The sequence below is a fragment of the Dasypus novemcinctus genome, chromosome 13, assembly GCF_030445035.2.
Source record: "Dasypus novemcinctus isolate mDasNov1 chromosome 13, mDasNov1.1.hap2, whole genome shotgun sequence".
Taxonomy (NCBI): Eukaryota; Metazoa; Chordata; class Mammalia; order Cingulata; family Dasypodidae; genus Dasypus; species Dasypus novemcinctus.
Window position 1 is genome coordinate 23,310,942 of NC_080685.1, and position 21,380 is coordinate 23,332,321.

The window sequence follows — 21,380 nt, forward strand, 5'->3', positions numbered from 1 at the left end:
GGATGCCGCCTGCTCTGGGGTGAGCACGTCCCTAGGTGGCACCGTAGGAGGCGGCCAAGCTGGGGCAGGCGTCCTCCTTCACCCTCCCAGGCGGTGGCCACGGCTGGACAGGAATAATGTGTCTGTGGCCTCGGACGTGAAGTAATCGGTCCCCTGTTGCTGTGAACTTGGGGCCAGGACTGCTGTTGTGGGAAGGATGGAGCTAATGAACGGGCAGGCAAGCGACATTAACAGTGCAGCCACTGCTTCTGAGAAAAGTAGCAGCTCCGAATCATTAAGGACAAAGGTCCTGAACTGAAGAAAAGCTTTGATGCTGTGGTGTTTGGTGTTCTTGAGGTTACACCGGAGAATATGCAGGTCAGATGACACTAATGGATGTTCCAGTACTTAAAGTCATCCGACCAGATTCCCAAGAAATCATCAAGACTCCTTCAGGTCTGGCAGCATCAACAAGACGCTGTCATCTGACAGAAAAATGTTTTCTAATTTATTATGAACTGTATAAGATATAGAAAAAGGCATAGGGAGCCACTGACTTGTACACTGAAAAGTGGTTATAATGGCAAATTTTATGTTACATACATGTTGCCTAAAAAGAAGAAAGACAAAGAATACTAAGGTAAAATGCCTGTGCTTAACCAGTGCTGCCGAAGCGCCCACATTTGCCTCTCTTCACTCCTCCCGCCAAGGTATCCACTGTCTAATATTAATTTATATCATTACTATGCATTTGCTTAAATTTTTCTCTAAGTATATGAATCCATAAACATGATGTGCTATTGCAGGTTTTGCATTTTTATATAAACGGTATTCTATTGTTTTTGTCTTAAACTTGTTTTTTATGTTCAACTTTTGATGACTAATATATATGTATATATATTATGATGTATGCACTCTTGCGCATTAATTTCTATAGCTATTTGGTGTTTTAGTTTATGATTTATTTTCTTGCTCTCCTTCTGCCAAACATTACAGTGAATGAATAGTTTAAACAAAGCCGTTATTAAATTTTCTAAAAAATTTTATTGTGATAACATATATACCGCAGAAAATTTCCCATTTTTGTCACTTTCCAGTATTTGTTGATTTTTAAACTAGATTAAATTTCTTTATTTAGAAGAACCTTTTGTAAAGAGAAGAACTGTTTTGTTAGTGAACCAGCAATCCTGCAGGGTTTTCTTTTATTCAATATACAAAGTTTTCTTAAAGCTGTACACAACCATATTTACTTCTTAAGCTCATTAGAAAGTAATCAAGAAATGGAAAAATCATTAGCTCTACCTTCCTGCTAACCTAATACCCCCAAAGACAAGTTTCATAGCCAACGACCTATCTCCTGATGGTAACATACAACCAAACTATCCCTTCAAATCATTTTCACCGCTTGTGGAGAACTGAGGAGCCACGGCTATCTAAAGCAATCAGTTGGCATCTCTGTGGCTGCTGGAAAGAGGGCGTTGAAGGTTCCGACCACCTCGTAAAGGCACCAGCCCAGATGCCTCAACACAACAGGCAAATCGGCTTCTCTTGGCCTCCAACCACCAACACAAACAACAGAGAGGACAGCATCTTCCTATCTTTCCCACCCTTTCTAGTTCCGCTTGTGCTTAAAATAACATTGAATTCATTCAATGAATTCTCAGTACTAGGAGAGAAGGATTAGGATGAAATAGAATCCAACAGGTAAATTCCCAAGTACAATATTGAAACTTTACCCCTCATGTCACTGCTAAAATGGGCAGCCTCCTCTACCACAGCTCAGAGCTGACTGCACATCGACTCTGAAGCAGCTTTCAAATGAAGTGAAAAACTGCAGATATTCTGAATGAAAAAAGCCCCACAGTTTATAAAACCAATCATTTTAGCTTTATCTCAAGCATAGGTAATGTAAAAGGATTGTGAACTTTTTTTTCTAAGAGACCATTTTTCCCCCCTCTCTCCCTGGAGTTCAAAGTAGTTTCAGAACCAAGGTGCAGGAAATGGAGCCTCTTCCGGAGGGAGATGCAATGCGCCCAGGTTTAGAGCCGCCCCAGCAAAGGCAGAGGATATTGTGCTTTGGAAACCAAAAGGGCGTCCAAACCCATCTGTATGTTTTCAATGAGTTACATTTAAGCAACAGGGCAAGATGTCTCTTGTGATGTAAAAGAGCATACCATTCAGAATATGTTTAAGGGAGTTTGGTGGGAGGGTTAGGTACATCTGGAGTGAGCTAGGAAGGGAATCCAACTGATGCATTCCAGATGCAAAGAAAAATCATTTTCACAGTCACAGATTCATGCTGTGGCCCCCAACATAATGGAAAAAATCCTCACGGTAAAGTAAGGCATATTTAGGGGCATTCGGGCATGAAGCCTGTTTAGGGCACCACATTTCCTTGTTTAATGTTGTTTTTGTTTTTCATGACAAATATGCATTTCTTCCTGTCATAAGCTAATAATTGGATTCAAAAAACTTCTGGTCACCGTTCAGCAAGCGAGCTCTTGCAGGAAACTGCATACAACTGGAAAATGCTCCCGTTCTAGATGGAAGAGTCTTCGAATGGTTCTATTTTTATCTAGAATAGCCCTCTGTCACACCATGATTACTCAGGGGCCTGTGGAATCACTGTTCCTCTCCCTCCCCCAACCTTTACCCCAGCCTTCTTCAGGCTGACCTAACTGATAACTGTATAGAGTAAAAACAATTGGAGAACAAGAACACAACATGAGTTGGGGGCAAACATTAGGTCCTCCCCACAACCCAGCTCCTAGCCAAGTGCCAGCACTTTCTAACAGGGCTGGAAAGTTTTTTGTCATTTGTCATTTCTACTCTACTGAGCGGCCCCAGGCAAAGCACTCCCCAGCACCTACCGACCCACCGTCCATGTCACTAGACATTCCGGTGACGGGGTGACGCGTCCCCCCCGGGGCTGCCTTCCCGAGGGTGCCCTCCCTGCTGCCTCCTCCCCCGCCTGCTCCGCCTGCTCCGCCGCCTCCTCCCTGGTGTTTGTGATCAGGCTTCCCCCGAAATGCTGTTTGAGGTGCTCCGGGCTGGGGCCCCTGGCTCTGGGGAGATGCTCCAGGCTCCCGCCAAGGGCGCGTGTCTGAAGATGCTCCGGGCTCTCCCCGCTGTGCCTGGCTTGCTCAGGGCTGTCCCCGGGCCTGTGCTTCTGGAAATGCTCGGGGCTCCCGCTCAGCACGTGCTTGGGCAGCGTTTCAGGGCTGCCCCCTGGGTGTGGGTGCCCTTGCTGTTCGGGGCTGCCCTTGCACAGGGGTTTATGGTGCTCGGGGCTGGGTCCTTTGAGAGCTTTGGGGTCGTCCGGCGGCCCAGAGACCCTGGGTTTCTGCAGGTGCTCCGGGCTGGCGCTCCTGCGCTTGGGGTGCTCAGGGCTGCCGTCGGCCCGCGGCTTCTGCAGGTGCTCGGGGCTGCCACTGCTCGCGTGGTGTTTGTGCTGGTCGGGGTTATCAGGGCTGCCCGTGCTGGAGGTGCTGCCGTCGTCACCCGCATCCCGCACGCAGGCGCCGTGGAGGCGGCAAGCTGGCACGGGCTGGCCTGGCTGTCGATGGAGCAGCGGCTGCCCGCACAGCCCGCGCCCTTCTCCCCATCCAGCAGCACGCAGAGCTCCTTGAGCTCCATGTTCTCTTTCACCATCTCCTCCTGCTTCACCTCCAGCTCCTTCAGCTTCTGCAGGTATAAGGCCACTTCCTTGTGCATCACCGCAGCCGTGTAGCGGCCCAGTCTCTGCCACTCCCGTGACGCCCTCTTGCCTTTCTGCCGGTCATCATCCAGGAAACAGCAGAGGTCCCTCAGTTCCTGGTTGTCCCCCTGGAGTCTCTGGTTGATCTGAGCCCGCGGATCTCGCCGACGTGCAGCTGCAGGCGGCGGCTCACCTCGCGGATGAAGTTGCTGTGGGCCAGGATGGCGCTCACCTTCTCGGCCTGGGCGCGCCGCGGGCTGCGGACCAGCTTCTCCTTGCTCCACTGCAGCAGCTCCTCATCCGACACTTTGGACAGGTCCTCCACGGCGGCGGCGGCGGCGGCGGCGGCAGGGCCTGCGGAACCCGCTGCCGCTGCGCCTCCGACGTGATGTCCGCGGGGCGGCAGGTGCGAGTGGGTGGGAAAGGCAAGGCGACCCCGAAGGCGCGGGCGCAGGGGGGCGCCTCCGCCCACACCCGTGTGCGCTGGGGCGAGCCAGTCGCACCGCCGGGGGCCGCAGGGCTGGGGCGGCGGGGGTCGCGCCGGGCGCCCACCCTACCTCGCCGTGCCCGCGCGCGCTCCGCGCACAGCCGGGGCTGGGTAGCCACCGGCGGGCGCCTGCGGGGGTCAGTCCCAACTCCGCGCAAGTCCATGGTGAGGGCGCTGGGAAGCGGGCGCCGCTGGGGAGCGCCGAGGGGGCCGCGCCCCCGTTCCCTGCCCTCTCCTCCGCCCGGCTTCGAGACTGTCGCCACACAGTCGGCTGCACTTGCCTCCCCCCTTGCCAGCGGCAGCCCCCGCCTTCTCTCCCCCCCAGGCCCTGCAAGGGCGCGCCGGGCTGCTGGGCTGCTCGGCGTCTCCCCGCCGCCCTGGCGACGCCCCTCCCGCTGCCGTGGCCGCACCTGCCCACGCGCTTCCAGGCCGCTCCGGGAAGCCTTCCACTTCCAGAACGGAGCCGGGGCGGGCGTGCAAGCCGGCCCCGCAGGAGGAGGAGCCTGCAGCCGCGGCCGCCAGAGGCCCTCCCGGGCGGCACGCGGCAGCCACTCCACCGCTCCCCGGGCCTGCGCGGGGCGCTCCCCGCTATCCCGCCGGGTCGGGCCGGGGGCGCGGCTCCCTGGGCGCCTGGGCGCCGGGCGGGGCGCCGGCGGGGCGGAAAGGGAGACGCGCGAGGGGCTGGGGCCGGCTGTGCGAGGCCCGCGCACGCCACCGTGTGCCGAAGCTTCCTCCGCCCCCTGCACTCCTGGCTTGTCTCCAGGCAGAAGGGGCTGCCGACCAAAATGCGAGGCGCTTGGTATTTGGAGAAAAAAATCACGGAGGAGGGGTACCTAAGAGGTAGCCGACTATAGCCCCTTGGAGAATGGGTGAAGAGACCGGTGGCCACAAAGGGAGCGGGGAGGGGGCAGGCGAGTAGACGGAGGGGCGTTTAAGGAAATCCTAGGGGGAAAAGAGGGGAAAGAGGCTAAAGGGCCACTTTCCAGTATTTGAAAATTCTTATTTATGTTTCCTTCAGTATAAGAAATGTTCAAAGCATAGAATTACTGGGCTGTATGTATAGAGTACAAACATTTTAAAATTTATTAACTATGTCATGTTTTCCAAAATCGTTTTATAATGTTTGTTTATTATGCTCAAATTCTTGCAATGGATAAATTTAGTAAAAGATTATTTAAGCCATGAAAAAAATGAAACAAATCAATTTATAATGATAATAATAATATCGATGGCTTCCTCAGAGCATTAGTCTGTGATCTGCCTAGTTATTAGCTGCTTTACCATGTAAAAACACACTCAGTCCACATAACAGCCCTGTCAGTCAGTGTTGCTCATTACACCACTTGCTGCAGGTAAGAACATTGAAGGACTGACAGCCTGAGCTCACCTTCCCAAAGGCCCCACCTCTACAATGGTGAGAGCAGGGCTCAGGCCCAGGCACTTTTCCTCCTGAGCCCCTGCCTTAGCCATCACGCTCACCCACAAAGATTTTCATTCCTCCTTCTTATTTAACCTAGAAGATTTCTAAGAGAATATAGAGATTTTAAAAAGACCTACAGGGGAGATGTGCTCAAGCAGTTGAGTGCCCTCCTCCCACACGGGAGGTCCCGGGTTGGGTTCCCAGTGTCTCCTGAAAAAGCAAGCAATAAGCCAGAGCCAGCACTCAACCACTGAGCCACATCAGCTTTCCACGTATGAGATCCCAGTTTCAAGCTCCTGAATCTAAAAAAAAAAACCCCTACCAAATGCTCAGAAGTAATAATGAAATAAAGCAGAGGAGGGGAAAGAGGAAACAAAACTATTTAGGCTTCCCCAGATGTGGGCTTGCTATTTTGAGCTTGCTACTTTGAGTTAGCAAGCCACGAGGACCGGGCGGGCTTCCACGGCTCGGCGGTGAGCCCCTAGGCCAGCGCGTAGGCCTAGGTTCTCCAGGTGTGGGGGACGCGCGGTAAAAACCACGGAGACAGCCTGTGAGAGTGAGCTAGTCCACTTTATTGCGGAAACACACTTGATTATATAAGGTCGCGTCAAGGGAGGGGTAGGAACGGGGGCGGATTAACTAGGGGGCGGTAGTGGATAGGCGGAGCTGTGCAGGCAGCTATGAGGTAGGCGGTGAAGGATAGCAACGGCCGGAAAAGGGAGATAACAAAGGCTAGGAGGAGGGGTGAAGGGAGGCAGCAACACCCAGACATACTCCAGGGCTCGAGGGACGATGCAATCACAAGCCCCAAAGAGAAGTGTTTGTGGACCTTGATTCTTCTTACTGGACTGGACAAGGGAGCTCCCTAGAGGGGCTCACAGGGCAAGGTCGGCAGGACCTTAGTGGTCAAGGCATGGCTAAAACCAAGGTAAACAGAATGGAGGCAACAACAAATTTAGAGTAGAGATAAATGAAATAGGAAATTTACAATATATAGGAAATTAATGGAACAAAAGCCAGTTCTTTGAAAAGATCAATAAAATGGACAAATGTTTTGTCATTCTGACAAGGAAAAAGAAAGAAGACGTAGATGAACTAAAATTAGAAATGACAGGCAGGTATTACTATGCACCCCACAGAAATAGAGTATTTTAAAAAACGAAAGACAGGTGTTGTATGAGCTCACCGAAATGAAATAATTAAAATAAGCAACATTTCTATTGTGAGAAAAAAGAATACAAGTGACCAGGGGCTAGGGCAAATGTAAGGAATTTCCTTAAACGCCCCTCCGTCTACTCGCCTGCCCCCTCCCCGCTCCCTTTGTGGCCACCGGTCTCTTCACCCATTCTCCAAGGGGCTATAGTCGGCTACCTCTTAGGTACCCCTCCTCCGTGATTTTTTTCTCCAAATACCAAGCGCCTCGCATTTTGGTCGGCAGCCCCTTCTGCCTGGAGACAAGCCAGGAGTGCAGGGGGCGGAGGAAGCTTCGGCACACGGTGGCGTGCGCGGGCCTCGCACAGCCGGCCCCAGCCCCTCGCGCGTCTCCCTTTCCGCCCCGCCGGCGCCCCGCCCGGCGCCCAGGCGCCCAGGGAGCCGCGCCCCCGGCCCGACCCGGCGGGATAGCGGGGAGCGCCCCGCGCAGGCCCGGGGAGCGGTGGAGTGGCTGCCGCGTGCCGCCCGGGAGGGCCTCTGGCGGCCGCGGCTGCAGGCTCCTCCTCCTGCGGGGCCGGCTTGCACGCCCGCCCCGGCTCCGTTCTGGAAGTGGAAGGCTTCCCGGAGCGGCCTGGAAGCGCGTGGGCAGGTGCGGCCACGGCAGCGGGAGGGGCGTCGCCAGGGCGGCGGGGAGACGCCGAGCAGCCCAGCAGCCCGGCGCGCCCTTGCAGGGCCTGGGGGGGAGAGAAGGCGGGGGCTGCCGCTGGCAAGGGGGGAGGCAAGTGCAGCCGACTGTGTGGCGACAGTCTCGAAGCCGGGCGGAGGAGAGGGCAGGGAACGGGGGCGCGGCCCCCTCGGCGCTCCCCAGCGGCGCCCGCTTCCCAGCGCCCTCACCATGGACTTGCGCGGAGTTGGGACTGACCCCCCGCAGGCGCCCGCCGGTGGCTACCCAGCCCCGGCTGTGCGCGGAGCGCGCGCGGGCACGGCGAGGTAGGGTGGGCGCCCGGCGCGACCCCCGCCGCCCCAGCCCTGCGGCCCCCGGCGGTGCGACTGGCTCGCCCCAGCGCACACGGGTGTGGGCGGAGGCGCCCCCCTGCGCCCGCGCCTTCGGGGTCGCCTTGCCTTTCCCACCCACTCGCACCTGCCGCCCCGCGGACATCACGTCGGAGGCGCAGCGGCAGCGGGTTCCGCAGGCCCTGCCGCCGCCGCCGCCGCCGCCGCCGTGGAGGACCTGTCCAAAGTGTCGGATGAGGAGCTGCTGCAGTGGAGCAAGGAGAAGCTGGTCCGCAGCCCGCGGCGCGCCCAGGCCGAGAAGGTGAGCGCCATCCTGGCCCACAGCAACTTCATCCGCGAGGTGAGCCGCCGCCTGCAGCTGCACGTCGGCGAGATCCGCGGGCTCAGATCAACCAGAGACTCCAGGGGGACAACCAGGAACTGAGGGACCTCTGCTGTTTCCTGGATGATGACCGGCAGAAAGGCAAGAGGGCGTCACGGGAGTGGCAGAGACTGGGCCGCTACACGGCTGCGGTGATGCACAAGGAAGTGGCCTTATACCTGCAGAAGCTGAAGGAGCTGGAGGTGAAGCAGGAGGAGATGGTGAAAGAGAACATGGAGCTCAAGGAGCTCTGCGTGCTGCTGGATGGGGAGAAGGGCGCGGGCTGTGCGGGCAGCCGCTGCTCCATCGACAGCCAGGCCAGCCCGTGCCAGCTTGCCGCCTCCACGGCGCCTGCGTGCGGGATGCGGGTGACGACGGCAGCACCTCCAGCACGGGCAGCCCTGATAACCCCGACCAGCACAAACACCACGCGAGCAGTGGCAGCCCCGAGCACCTGCAGAAGCCGCGGGCCGACGGCAGCCCTGAGCACCCCAAGCGCAGGAGCGCCAGCCCGGAGCACCTGCAGAAACCCAGGGTCTCTGGGCCGCCGGACGACCCCAAAGCTCTCAAAGGACCCAGCCCCGAGCACCATAAACCCCTGTGCAAGGGCAGCCCCGAACAGCAAGGGCACCCACACCCAGGGGGCAGCCCTGAAACGCTGCCCAAGCACGTGCTGAGCGGGAGCCCCGAGCATTTCCAGAAGCACAGGCCCGGGGACAGCCCTGAGCAAGCCAGGCACAGCGGGGAGAGCCCGGAGCATCTTCAGACACGCGCCCTTGGCGGGAGCCTGGAGCATCTCCCCAGAGCCAGGGGCCCCAGCCCGGAGCACCTCAAACAGCATTTCGGGGGAAGCCTGATCACAAACACCAGGGAGGAGGCGGCGGAGCAGGCGGAGCAGGCGGGGGAGGAGGCAGCAGGGAGGGCACCCTCGGGAAGGCAGCCCCGGGGGGGACGCGTCACCCCGTCACCGGAATGTCTAGTGACATGGACGGTGGGTCGGTAGGTGCTGGGGAGTGCTTTGCCTGGGGCCGCTCAGTAGAGTAGAAATGACAAATGACAAAAAACTTTCCAGCCCTGTTAGAAAGTGCTGGCACTTGGCTAGGAGCTGGGTTGTGGGGAGGACCTAATGTTTGCCCCCAACTCATGTTGTGTTCTTGTTCTCCAATTGTTTTTACTCTATACAGTTATCAGTTAGGTCAGCCTGAAGAAGGCTGGGGTAAAGGTTGGGGGAGGGAGAGGAACAGTGATTCCACAGGCCCCTGAGTAATCATGGTGTGACAGAGGGCTATTCTAGATAAAAATAGAACCATTCGAAGACTCTTCCATCTAGAACGGGAGCATTTTCCAGTTGTATGCAGTTTCCTGCAAGAGCTCGCTTGCTGAACGGTGACCAGAAGTTTTTTGAATCCAATTATTAGCTTATGACAGGAAGAAATGCATATTTGTCATGAAAAACAAAAACAACATTAAACAAGGAAATGTGGTGCCCTAAACAGGCTTCATGCCCGAATGCCCCTAAATATGCCTTACTTTACCGTGAGGATTTTTTCCATTATGTTGGGGGCCACAGCATGAATCTGTGACTGTGAAAATGATTTTTCTTTGCATCTGGAATGCATCAGTTGGATTCCCTTCCTAGCTCACTCCAGATGTACCTAACCCTCCCACCAAACTCCCTTAAACATATTCTGAATGGTATGCTCTTTTACATCACAAGAGACATCTTGCCCTGTTGCTTAAATGTAACTCATTGAAAACATACAGATGGGTTTGGACGCCCTTTTGGTTTCCAAAGCACAATATCCACTGCCTTTGCTGGGGCGGCTCTAAACCTGGGCGCATTGCATCTCCCTCCGGAAGAGGCTCCATTTCCTGCACCTTGGTTCTGAAACTACTTTGAACTCCAGGGAGAGAGGGGGGAAAAATGGTCTCTTAGAAAAAAAAGTTCACAATCCTTTTACATTACCTATGCTTGAGATAAAGCTAAAATGATTGGTTTTATAAACTGTGGGGCTTTTTTCATTCAGAATATCTGCAGTTTTTCACTTCATTTGAAAGCTGCTTCAGAGTCGATGTGCAGTCAGCTCTGAGCTGTGGTAGAGGAGGCTGCCCATTTTAGCAGTGACATGAGGGGTAAAGTTTCAATATTGTACTTGGGAATTTACCTGTTGGATTCTATTTCATCCTAATCCTTCTCTCCTAGTACTGAGAATTCATTGAATGAATTCAATGTTATTTTAAGCACAAGCGGAACTAGAAAGGGTGGGAAAGATAGGAAGATGCTGTCCTCTCTGTTGTTTGTGTTGGTGGTTGGAGGCCAAGAGAAGCCGATTTGCCTGTTGTGTTGAGGCATCTGGGCTGGTGCCTTTACGAGGTGGTCGGAACCTTCAACGCCCTCTTTCCAGCAGCCACAGAGATGCCAACTGATTGCTTTAGATAGCCGTGGCTCCTCAGTTCTCCACAAGCGGTGAAAATGATTTGAAGGGATAGTTTGGTTGTATGTTACCATCAGGAGATAGGTCGTTGGCTATGAAACTTGTCTTTGGGGGTATTAGGTTAGCAGGAAGGTAGAGCTAATGATTTTTCCATTTCTTGATTACTTTCTAATGAGCTTAAGAAGTAAATATGGTTGTGTACAGCTTTAAGAAAACTTTGTATATTGAATAAAAGAAAACCCTGCAGGATTGCTGGTTCACTAACAAAACAGTTCTTCTCTTTACAAAAGGTTCTTCTAAATAAAGAAATTTAATCTAGTTTAAAAATCAACAAATACTGGAAAGTGACAAAAATGGGAAATTTTCTGCGGTATATATGTTATCACAATAAAATTTTTTAGAAAATTTAATAACGGCTTTGTTTAAACTATTCATTCACTGTAATGTTTGGCAGAAGGAGAGCAAGAAAATAAATCATAAACTAAAACACCAAATAGCTATAGAAATTAATGCGCAAGAGTGCATACATCATAATATATATACATATATATTAGTCATCAAAAGTTGAACATAAAAAACAAGTTTAAGACAAAAACAATAGAATACCGTTTATATAAAAATGCAAAACCTGCAATAGCACATCATGTTTATGGATTCATATACTTAGAGAAAAATTTAAGCAAATGCATAGTAATGATATAAATTAATATTAGACAGTGGATACCTTGGCGGGAGGAGTGAAGAGAGGCAAATGTGGGCGCTTCGGCAGCACTGGTTAAGCACAGGCATTTTACCTTAGTATTCTTTGTCTTTCTTCTTTTTAGGCAACATGTATGTAACATAAAATTTGCCATTATAACCACTTTTCAGTGTACAAGTCAGTGGCTCCCTATGCCTTTTTCTATATCTTATACAGTTCATAATAAATTAGAAAACATTTTTCTGTCAGATGACAGCGTCTTGTTGATGCTGCCAGACCTGAAGGAGTCTTGATGATTTCTTGGGAATCTGGTCGGATGACTTTAAGTACTGGAACATCCATTAGTGTCATCTGACCTGCATATTCTCCGGTGTAACCTCAAGAACACCAAACACCACAGCATCAAAGCTTTTCTTCAGTTCAGGACCTTTGTCCTTAATGATTCGGAGCTGCTACTTTTCTCAGAAGCAGTGGCTGCACTGTTAATGTCGCTTGCCTGCCCGTTCATTAGCTCCATCCTTCCCACAACAGCAGTCCTGGCCCCAAGTTCACAGCAACAGGGGACCAATTACTTCACGTCCGAGGCCACAGACACATTATTCCTGTCCAGCCGTGGCCACCGCCTGGGAGGGTGAAGGAGGACGCCTGCCCCAGCTTGGCCGCCTCCTACGGTGCCACCTAGGGACGTGCTCACCCCAGAGCAGGCGGCATCCCTCCTTCAGCGCCTACCGCCGCCAACGAAGTGATTTGTTTCTGCTTGTGATTACAGCAACAAGGATCCTCAATATTCCTTAGAACAAATTAGGAGTGTTATCGGTATTTTACTTTGCTAAAGGCTGCCACTGCAATATACCAGAAATGACTTGGCTTTAAAATGAGAATTTATTGGTGTAAAAGCTTACAATTCTCAGTCTGTGTAAACATCCGGATCAGGGCTTGGGGGACGCTCGCTGAAGGCCGGCTGCTGACAATCCTGGGCTCCTGCCCCGTGGGAAGGTGCAGTGGCAGCTCTGCGACCTGCGGCTTCCCCACAGGCTCACTTCTCCCTGAGCTCAGCTGTGGGCGATCAGGACACAGCAGGGCGTCAGGTGCTGTGGGCTCCTCCCTCCCCTCTCCTCTGGGCCTTGCTGCTGGTTCTGCTTTCCGCGGCTGTCAGTGCCTTTTCTCTGTTCTTTCATGTCAACTTCTGGAGGCTTCTCTCTGTCAGTGTGGCTCTTTATTGCTCTGTTTCTAAAGGATTCCAGTCAAAGAGTTAAGACCCACCCTGGGTCATGCCCTACTGAAGTGATCTAATCAAAAGGAAGAGCCCATGATGAACGTACAACTCTGTGATTATACCAAAAGCCATTGGTTACACATGTGGATACAATAGCCAGAGACAGCAGCGATGTACAGTGGGGGAGGCATAGAGAGAAGGAGAGGGGAGGGATTTTCTTGTGTTTGTCTGTTTTTTGTTTTATTCTTATTATTATTGAATTATCAAAAAGCTCTACTAATCATTGAAGTGATGCGCACACAGCTATGTGATTATGCCAAATATCATCGATTGTACAATTGGCATGAATTGCATGCTTTATTAATATGTATCAATAACATTGATTTTTTTTTTAAAAAAGGGAAGATCCCTAACTGAATCTACTCAGGAGGTCCCATCTGCACACGGTTTTACACACACAGGAATGGATTAGCTTTAAGACCATGATCTGTGCTTGCTTTGGCAGCACATATACCAGAATTGGAGCGATACAGAGATTAGCATAGCCCCTGTGCAAGGATGACATGTGAGTTCGTGTAGTGTTCCAAATTAAAAAAAAAAAAAGTAAAAAGAAAATAAGACCATGATCTTCTGGGACCCACCCAGCTTCAAACTGTCACACATGATTTGATTGACTTCTTCTCCCCATATTAGTGGTCAGGCATCTGGAAAACTGGTTCCTTGGACCATCCTGCAACATGGATAAACCCTGATCCTCCATTAAAGAGTCAGTCGACTGGAGGATTGTGGGAAGGTGGCAGACAGGAACCTCCATAAACATTGCTGAAAGGAGTTAAAGAAAATCTAAACAAATGGCAAGACAACCTCTGTTCATGGTTTGGAAGCATTAATATCATTAAAGATGTTCATACAACCCAAAGCGACCTATACATTCAATGCAATCCCTATCAAAATTCCAGCAGCCTTTTTTTTGCAGAAATTGAAAAGTCAATCTTCAAATTCATATGGAATCACACCAGTCTCAAAAGAAACAAAACAATCTTGAAAGAGAAGAATAAAGCTAGAGGACTCACACTTTGGGATTTCAAAATTTACCACAAAGAGGCAGCAATAAAAACAGTGTGGTACTGACATAAGACACTGGACTAGAATTGAGAGTTCAGAAATAAACCCATACATTTATGGCAGTTGATTTTTTACAAGAGTCCCCTTCCAATATATGAGGAAAAGAACAGTCTCTTGGCAGATGGTGCTGAAAACTGGAAATCCACTCGCAAAAGAATGAATTTCGACCCTGACCTCTCACCATATACACAAAGTAACTCAAAATGTATAAATGACATACCTACACATAAGAGTGAAATTCACAAAACATTTAGAAGAACACATAAAGAAAAATACGCAGTACTTATCTTTGGCAATGAATTTTTAGATATGGCATGAAAAGCATGAGGTACAAAATAGATAATCTGGATTTCATGAAAAGGGAAAACTTTTGTGCATCAAAGGCCATTATCAAGGAAGTGAATAGACAACTTAGAGAATGAAGAAAATATTTGCAAACCATATAACTGATAGGGGGCTTAATGGCCAGATTATATAAAGAACTCCTGCAACTCAACAACAAAAAGGCAACTCAATTAAAACACGGGCAGGGAAGGGGATGTGGCTCAAGTAATTGAGCTCCCACCTACCACATGGGAGGTATGTGATCCAATTCCCAGTGTCTCCTAAAGAAAGAAAGAAGAATAACAGACACAGCAACTGCAAACAACAAGAGGGTGAGGAGAAATAAATAAATAAAATAAATCTTTAAAAACAAATAAACAAACATGAGCAAAGAACTTGAATAGACATTTTCCCATGGAAGATATACAAATAGCCAGCAAGCTCATGAAAAGATGCTCAACAGTGAGAAACCATGTCACACCCACAAAGACGGCTATTACCAGGAAAACAGAAAGTAACAAGTTTTGGTGAGGATGGGAGATATTGGAAAATTCATGCATTGTTTGTGGACATGCAAGATGGTGCCGCCGTTGTGGGAAACAGGTTTGTGGTTCCTGAAGAAATGAGTCATAGAATTATGGTGTGACTCAACAATTCCACTCTGAGGTATACACCCAAAAGAGCAGAAAGCAGAGATTCAGGAAGATATGCCAGTACTACTGCAGCTTTATTCACAATTCAGGTGTCCATTAACAGATGATAAAGAAAATGTGGTATAACATGCACTGGGGTTGTGTGCGATGCTTTTTACAAGAAGTAGGGGAGGAGATCAATTACTACTTGGACTCTACTAAGTACTAAGTGCCAAACATGATTCGATTACTCTGAGTCATAGTGGATACCAGGCTATACCTTATTGCCGTATCACCAAATGGATGGCAGACTAACACCCATTCTGTTCTGTCTGTAGAGAACCTTCAGGCACAGCTTTGTTCAGATTTCCCTCAAAGCCCACTGGCCAGGTCAGCCGTGATATGCTATGGACATGATTTGTTTGTTGTTCCCCCAGCACTGATCCTGGCTGCTTTGGTGGACAGTCAGGTCCCTTGCTCACCTGAGCCGCAGAGCTACCCATGCAGGAAGGGATTCTTCTGGGAAGTGCAGCTGCCCTCCCTGCTCCTGCCTGGCTCTGTGTGCCAAGTATCCTTACCCAAGAGAAAGTTAGTGAAGCTCTCCTGTGGTGGAGAGCAAAGGAAGCAGTTGGAAAATTGATTCAAGGTGAGGGAAAATTCCCTAGGAGTGTTCTAGAATTGTCTGGATAGGAGCTGTCACGTAGTGACTGCACTGTGATAACTGTGCTTAGGCCTGTCTGGACCTGGTCTTGGTCCTGGCTCCAGGCTGTGTAAAAGCAGCCAGACATCCTGACGTGTGGTGCAGATTCAATTGTTGGAGAGGAACTGAGCATCTATTTCAGGATTCCATTGTAGTCCAAGGATACTATTGGTGTTTCATTTGATTTTTCTTTCACTTCCAGAGAAACCCTTCAGAAAAGGGATACATGAAGATCTTTCACACATGGGGAATATTTCTGCTGCTTTCTGTCTGGGAAACGTTTCCGTTTAAAGAACCAACTGATTCTAAGGGAATAAAGTGGGTAATTAAATTTAAGGATGCTTCTCTGTCTTTAATGCTTTCCTTAATTCTGGGTAAAATTCCTCTCTTGATGACCTTTAGGTCAGCAAAAAGTAAAAGGCAAGGAAATACAAGGGCAGGTATCTGAAAGGGAAGAAGCACAACTGAGGCTTGCAGAGGATATCATCATCTTTATAGTAAAACAAGTGATCATAAGACATACAAAAGAAAGGAGGAAAGGAAGGAGGAAGGAAGAGAAAAGAAAAGAAAAAGAAAAGGAAAACCTAGAGCACAACACGTGTGGCCTGGACATGAGTGCTGAACTAGGAGGTGATCCTGTGATGCAAGCAGTTAGTATTTGGTCTCACGGCCTGGTCTTCTGTCCAATGCAAGCGTGTACGGAGGACTGACTTGGGGTGAATGTTCACCATTTTAATGTTTACCAGTTTAATGTTGGGGTGAATGTTTACCATTGCCCTGAGAATTTCGGCCTTGGCTATGGAACTGGTAGAAACATGAAGGCCCGGCTCAAATATTAGACTTGAGATTTGCCCAAAGAGAACAAAGGAAAGTGGCAGGAGCCAGAGGCCTATTTCTGGGGGCAAGGTAGCAAAGAGACCTGGAATCTAAGTGGCTGGAGAGGAATGACCTGTCAAGGCAAATGCAATGAAAGAGAAAGATAGTGGGGCTGGGGGCTCTCCAGGGCTCCTGACTTGCAGGGAGCACTCTCTCATGCCTCAGGCCTGTATAGGAGCTCCAGAGTCCAAGGGATGAAAACTTTCATTAAGTGCTTTGTTTTGGAATTGGGAATCCTGACTGAGATGTGGGATCCTGAATCCAGGATGGGAAAATCCTGGTCCTGACTTCCAAGAGAAGAGAATGGCCTTTAAGCATGGGCCTATGGGCTGCTGAAGTCTCATGTGGCTAAAGCACACTCCTCGTTCCTTGGAAGATTGCTTCTGGTATGTAATGCAGAAGAATTTTTCATAGTACAAGTCCTAAGTTTGGACACAGCTGATAGCACTCTATTCAGAAAGGGGTAGTGACAAATGTCTGTTCAGATACTGGATAAAATCATCTTTTTTGCTGAAAGACTTTAATAAACTCTTCTCTGATGGGTCTTGTGGAAAAATGTAAGAAAGATGAGACATCAACTGTATTGGTGAACTCGAAAATTCACTGAGATAAGCAAGCGTTGTTGCCAGGGTTTGAGCATAGAATGCCTGCTTTCCAAGGAAGCATGGTTACAAAGAGACAAATCTGGCAATATAAGAAATTTACTTTGAGGACAAAGTTCACCTCTAATTTTCAAATCTCCAGGGGAGAACCTTCCTGTCATGTCAACTGAGAATTTGCTCATTAGGGCTTATGTCATCTGATTTAAGTGATAAGGACAAACAGGATGAGTTCATTGCTCAATGACAACAAGAAAAAATCCATCACTACAGAGAATCTACCTGAAAAGACTCAAAAGGAAGCCAGTCATTCTTGGGGGATTATACCACCAAATATTTAGTTAATAGCCCAATAGCCCACAGTTAATTGCCCAAGGACTTCCATAGGAGCCCCTGGTTTGCCGCCTGCCTGGAGAACCTGGACTCGTGCATCCCCACCGTCCCTGTGAGAGACCCTTATAAAATCTCACACTATTTACAGATATCTCCTGTTGATTCTGTTTCTCTAGAGAACCCCGACTAATACATTCATGCCCCGAGCTTTTCTCCTGCTTGAATAGATTTGTGAGGTGCTGTGCATCAAAGGCCTCAAGAGCCTAGTCTGGAACTGATCGGTGGCCCTTAGGGGAAGCTCATCTCCAGGAGGCAGCGCTCTGGTGATGCTGCGGAATCACTTCTTGTCCCTTCAAGGAGGGTGGAGGGAGGGACATGTTGTTGTAGATAGACGTCATTAGCTTTCCTTTGATTCCTTTGGTAACTGAAAAATTAACAGATGTGCCTTGAGCAGGCCCCTCGAGCAGGCCCCTGAGCAAGACAAGCCCTAAACTGGATCCTGGAGCTGCCCGTATGCTCGGGGCTAAGGAGCTGCCACTGGAAAGGAGTAGTAATGTTTTGATTAAGGTTTTTCATCATTGATAACAAATGTTCCAGAACAATGAAGGTGTTGATGGAGGGGTGATGTAAGGAAATTGTGCGTGACCGTTTGGTAAGCTCACAACTTCTCTAATTAAAAAAAAAAAATAGGGGAATGGATGTAGCTGGAGTGGTTGAGCGCCTCCTTCCCATGTAGAAGGTCTGGGAAAAAAAAAAAATATATATATATATAGTTCCCCCACTCTTAAGTGCATGTGTACTGTGAAGAAAACAAAAAGAAACATCCCCAATTCAACCTATAAGAAATGACTTGATAATTTCTGCTGAAAAAAGAAATGAGAAAAAAACAAAGGAATTAATAATACAATCAGATTAGGGAAGCGGTGGTTCCTTGGTAAAACAAACAAAATAAACAAACAAAAACCAACAGCAAAAAACACTGCACAGTTAGTAAGAATGAGATGTCCCCAAGAAAACACCAAGTTTGTCGTCAATGGCTCCCGTGAGAGCAAGGGGAGATGCCTTGCTTACACGCCCTCCTGCTGAGGGTTAGACACAGAGGAGAGGGAATGGGCCTGTAGGCGTGCAGGGGATTATGCCATGGGGAATGGAGAGCAAGCGCCTCACATTTTAAAACAAGCTGGCAGCCGCCGTCCCTGGGTGGGCTCGAACCACCAACCTTTCGGTTAACAGCCGAACGCGCTCACCGATTGCGCCACAGAGACGCCTACACGCCGGCTTCCTCCTCGCACTGGCTCCCGAGCATTCACTAACCACCAGGCGGTGCCGCGTGTCTCTGCAGAACAAACGCACAGGCGCCAAGGCTTCGGGAATTGGACGGGTTGGGGCCACACGTGGGACACCCGGGCCCTGGGTGGCTCCGACGCTGCGACGGCCGCCGGCCCCTCCTCTCCTGAGAAGCCAGAGTCCCCCGGGGGGGCCGGTGCCCGCGCCCCCCAGCCCCGCCCCGAGCCCGCGGGGGCGTAGGGAGCTGCGCATCCCGAGGGCGCCTGCGCGGCGCTTCCCGGGCTTTGCTCTTCCAGCCAACCGCCTGCGCCGCTCGATCCCGCCAGCGGAGCCCGCAGGGGCGGTGGGCGGTGGGCGGGGGCGGAGGAGGCGGCGGGGCCCCCACGGCCAAGGGCGAGCGAGTGGGGGAGCGAGGGGAGGCGGGGCCGGGCAGCAGCCCTGGCGGCAGGCTGTGCAGAGGCGAGGCCGCCTCCCGAGGAGGGGAGCAGTGGGGAGGGAGGGACAGAGAGGAGATGACAGAAAAGGATGGAGACCTGTAGCTGCCCAACAGCAAAGCAGCCGAATAGTTTTAATCTATTCACGACAAAAGTAGGGAAGCAAGAAGAGTCGTTGTCACGAGCTTTGTGGCGCTGTGATCCTATGGTGCTTAGCACTCCACGTTGCAGCCGCAGGAACATCGGTCCTAATCCACGTTGTGGGGTTTTCCTCAATATTTGTAAATCAATGTAACGCAGGCAAGTAGTTTCAAAACGGTATAGTACTAAATGGAAAACAGCAATCCCTCTCGCCAAATTCCACTCCCTGGATACAGCCACTTTCACTACGTTAGCTCTTTCCTCTGATATTCACTTCCATAATTCTAAATAAAGTCCTTATGCTACTATTATTTCATTAAACTTTTTGAAAAGTAATACATCTCAAATAAAGCATACAAAAAGATATACAATAAAGAGAGTTATCCCTCCGACTTCTGCCGCCCATCCAATTAGTTGCTACCCAACTCCACCTTTCTCTGGTAACCATTGTTATTAGTTTCCTGTGTATATTTATATACAAAAAAATACAACTATGTATTTACTTTTTCCTACCTTTTTTAACCTTCAAAAGGTGGTATAGTAGCCTGTATCCTTAATGATATCTCACAATAACAAATAGAAACAACTTAGTGGCTTGTTTCTACTGGCACTGCATGTCCATCCTGGGTTGGCCAGAGACTTTGTTTCACATCTTCCTCACCCAGGGTGCCAGGCAAACAGAGTCTCTACCATCTGGAGGGCATGCTTGGAATGGCATGGGCAGGGTACATTTTAAATCATTCTTTGGTCCCTAGATGCTTCCTCCCAGATGTGACACATATCACTTCTGCTCCCATTTCATTGACTAAATCATGTCACACAGACCTGACAGTTCAAAGGGAACCGAAAAGTACGAAATATCCTGGGCCCAGGAGATGGAGAACCAGACATGCTGGGGAACAGCAAGGAAGGTCACCTCGTATACACATTGTTCCGCACTTGCTTTTGTCAGCAAAGAAACCATTGAATTAAGCATGTCATCTTAGTGAACAGAGAGAAAATCCTTATTCTTTTCTTTAAGGCTGATGGACATTTGTATTATTTCCAGTATTTCCTTTAAAAAATGCTACAGTGAATAAGCATTTGCAGAAGTTATTTTGCACACATGTAAATGTGTCTCTAGGATAAATTACTGTAAGCAGATTTCTGCGTCTAACAGTATAAACTCTGATAATATTTATAGTTCTGCCCAAGTTGTCCTCCGTAAAGGTCAGAACAATTTATATCCTTTCCATCAATGTATGCAGGTGTCTAGTTTATCACCACCTGCCAAGAGCGTATCATCAAACTTAGGGTTGTTCTCCAGTCTAATAGGTGAAAATAGTCTCATTTTAATATTTTATTCCGTTTCTCTTCTTATGGATAAAGTTGAGTTTTCTGCTACTTTTTGATTTTTATAATTCAGAGTTTCTATAAGAGTGAATGAGAAATTATTTCTCTAATACTACCCACATCCACTCAAACTTCTTACCCACATACTCTCCATTCCATACAGCTACATTTTGGTTTGCTGTTAGTGCATAATCAATTTATATAGTGCCAGATTGTTTATTATAAGATTTCCTCTTATATGCACTTTTTTTCAGAATTGATAATTGCCTTGACTTTTTTACTCAAATATTTTTCTTCTATTTATTCTTAGAATGTTTGCATTTGTTCCATGGTCTCTAGTACATCTTTATCAGTAGTTTCTCCCAAATTATCAAATATAGTGTATTAATTTAATCATAACATTTTTTCCAGAGACTTCTTTGGAGAGCCATCTGATTTTAGTCCATTCTGGACTATTTATTCTCTACCTCTGCTTCTTAGATCCCATCTCATTTTTTTCTTGGATTATTTCTTAGAGTATACCATTTAATAACTTCCAGAAAATTCTAGTTTCTGGTCTTCGATGTCTTCCTTCTAATAGCACTTTTGATATTCTACTACAATGGCAATTCTAGAGTAAAAATCATTTCATCTCCAAATTATAAAGACATTATTCCATTGGCTACAAATATCCAGACATGCTGTGAAGAAATACAATTCCATCCTGATTTGTATTTGTGAGAGAGGCTTCTATCTGTCCTCCAATATCCATTCTTCCTATTTCCACTAGGAAAATAACTCCTAACTTATCGCTCTAGCATTACAGTGGTTTATGGGCATGTGACTAAGTTTGCCAAGTAGAGTGTGAGTTGAAATTATGTTTTCTACGTCCAGATTTTTACCCAAAGTAAACAATGCCCAATAACCATTCTTCCTTCCCTCTTCCCTCTGGGTGAGAGGCAGACCTGATGGAGGGACCTAGGCTGCCATCTTGAACTCAGAATGGAAAGCAGCATGTTGAGGATTCCAGAGCTGCCCTCCCTGCCCTGGACCTACCTCTGAACATGAGTGAGGAATAAATTTCTAACTTGGTTGTGCCACTCCACTTTTCGAATCTCTTTGTTAAAGCTGCATAGTTTCTTTCTTGATATACTATA

At 49.0% G+C, this 21,380-nt stretch overlaps 2 non-coding genes and 2 pseudogenes across 2 annotated transcripts; 2 read left to right on the top strand and 2 right to left on the bottom strand.

Moving 5' to 3' along the window:
* Positions 1-1,034: 1,034 nt before the first annotated feature.
* LOC131273154 (coiled-coil domain-containing protein 85A pseudogene) lies at positions 1,035-5,633 on the bottom strand (annotated as a pseudogene).
* Positions 5,634-6,496: 863 nt separating this feature from the next.
* LOC101441284 (coiled-coil domain-containing protein 85A pseudogene) lies at positions 6,497-9,164 on the top strand (annotated as a pseudogene).
* A 3,786-nt stretch (positions 9,165-12,950) lies between these two features.
* Positions 12,951-13,054, top strand: LOC131273175 (U6 spliceosomal RNA). The gene has a single exon (XR_009180334.1). It is a non-coding gene; the product is annotated as a U6 spliceosomal RNA (small nuclear RNA).
* Positions 13,055-18,241: 5,187 nt separating this feature from the next.
* TRNAN-GUU (transfer RNA asparagine (anticodon GUU)) lies at positions 18,242-18,315 on the bottom strand. Its single transcript has one exon. It is a non-coding gene; the product is annotated as a tRNA-Asn (tRNA).
* Between the last annotated feature and the right edge of the window lie 3,065 nt (positions 18,316-21,380).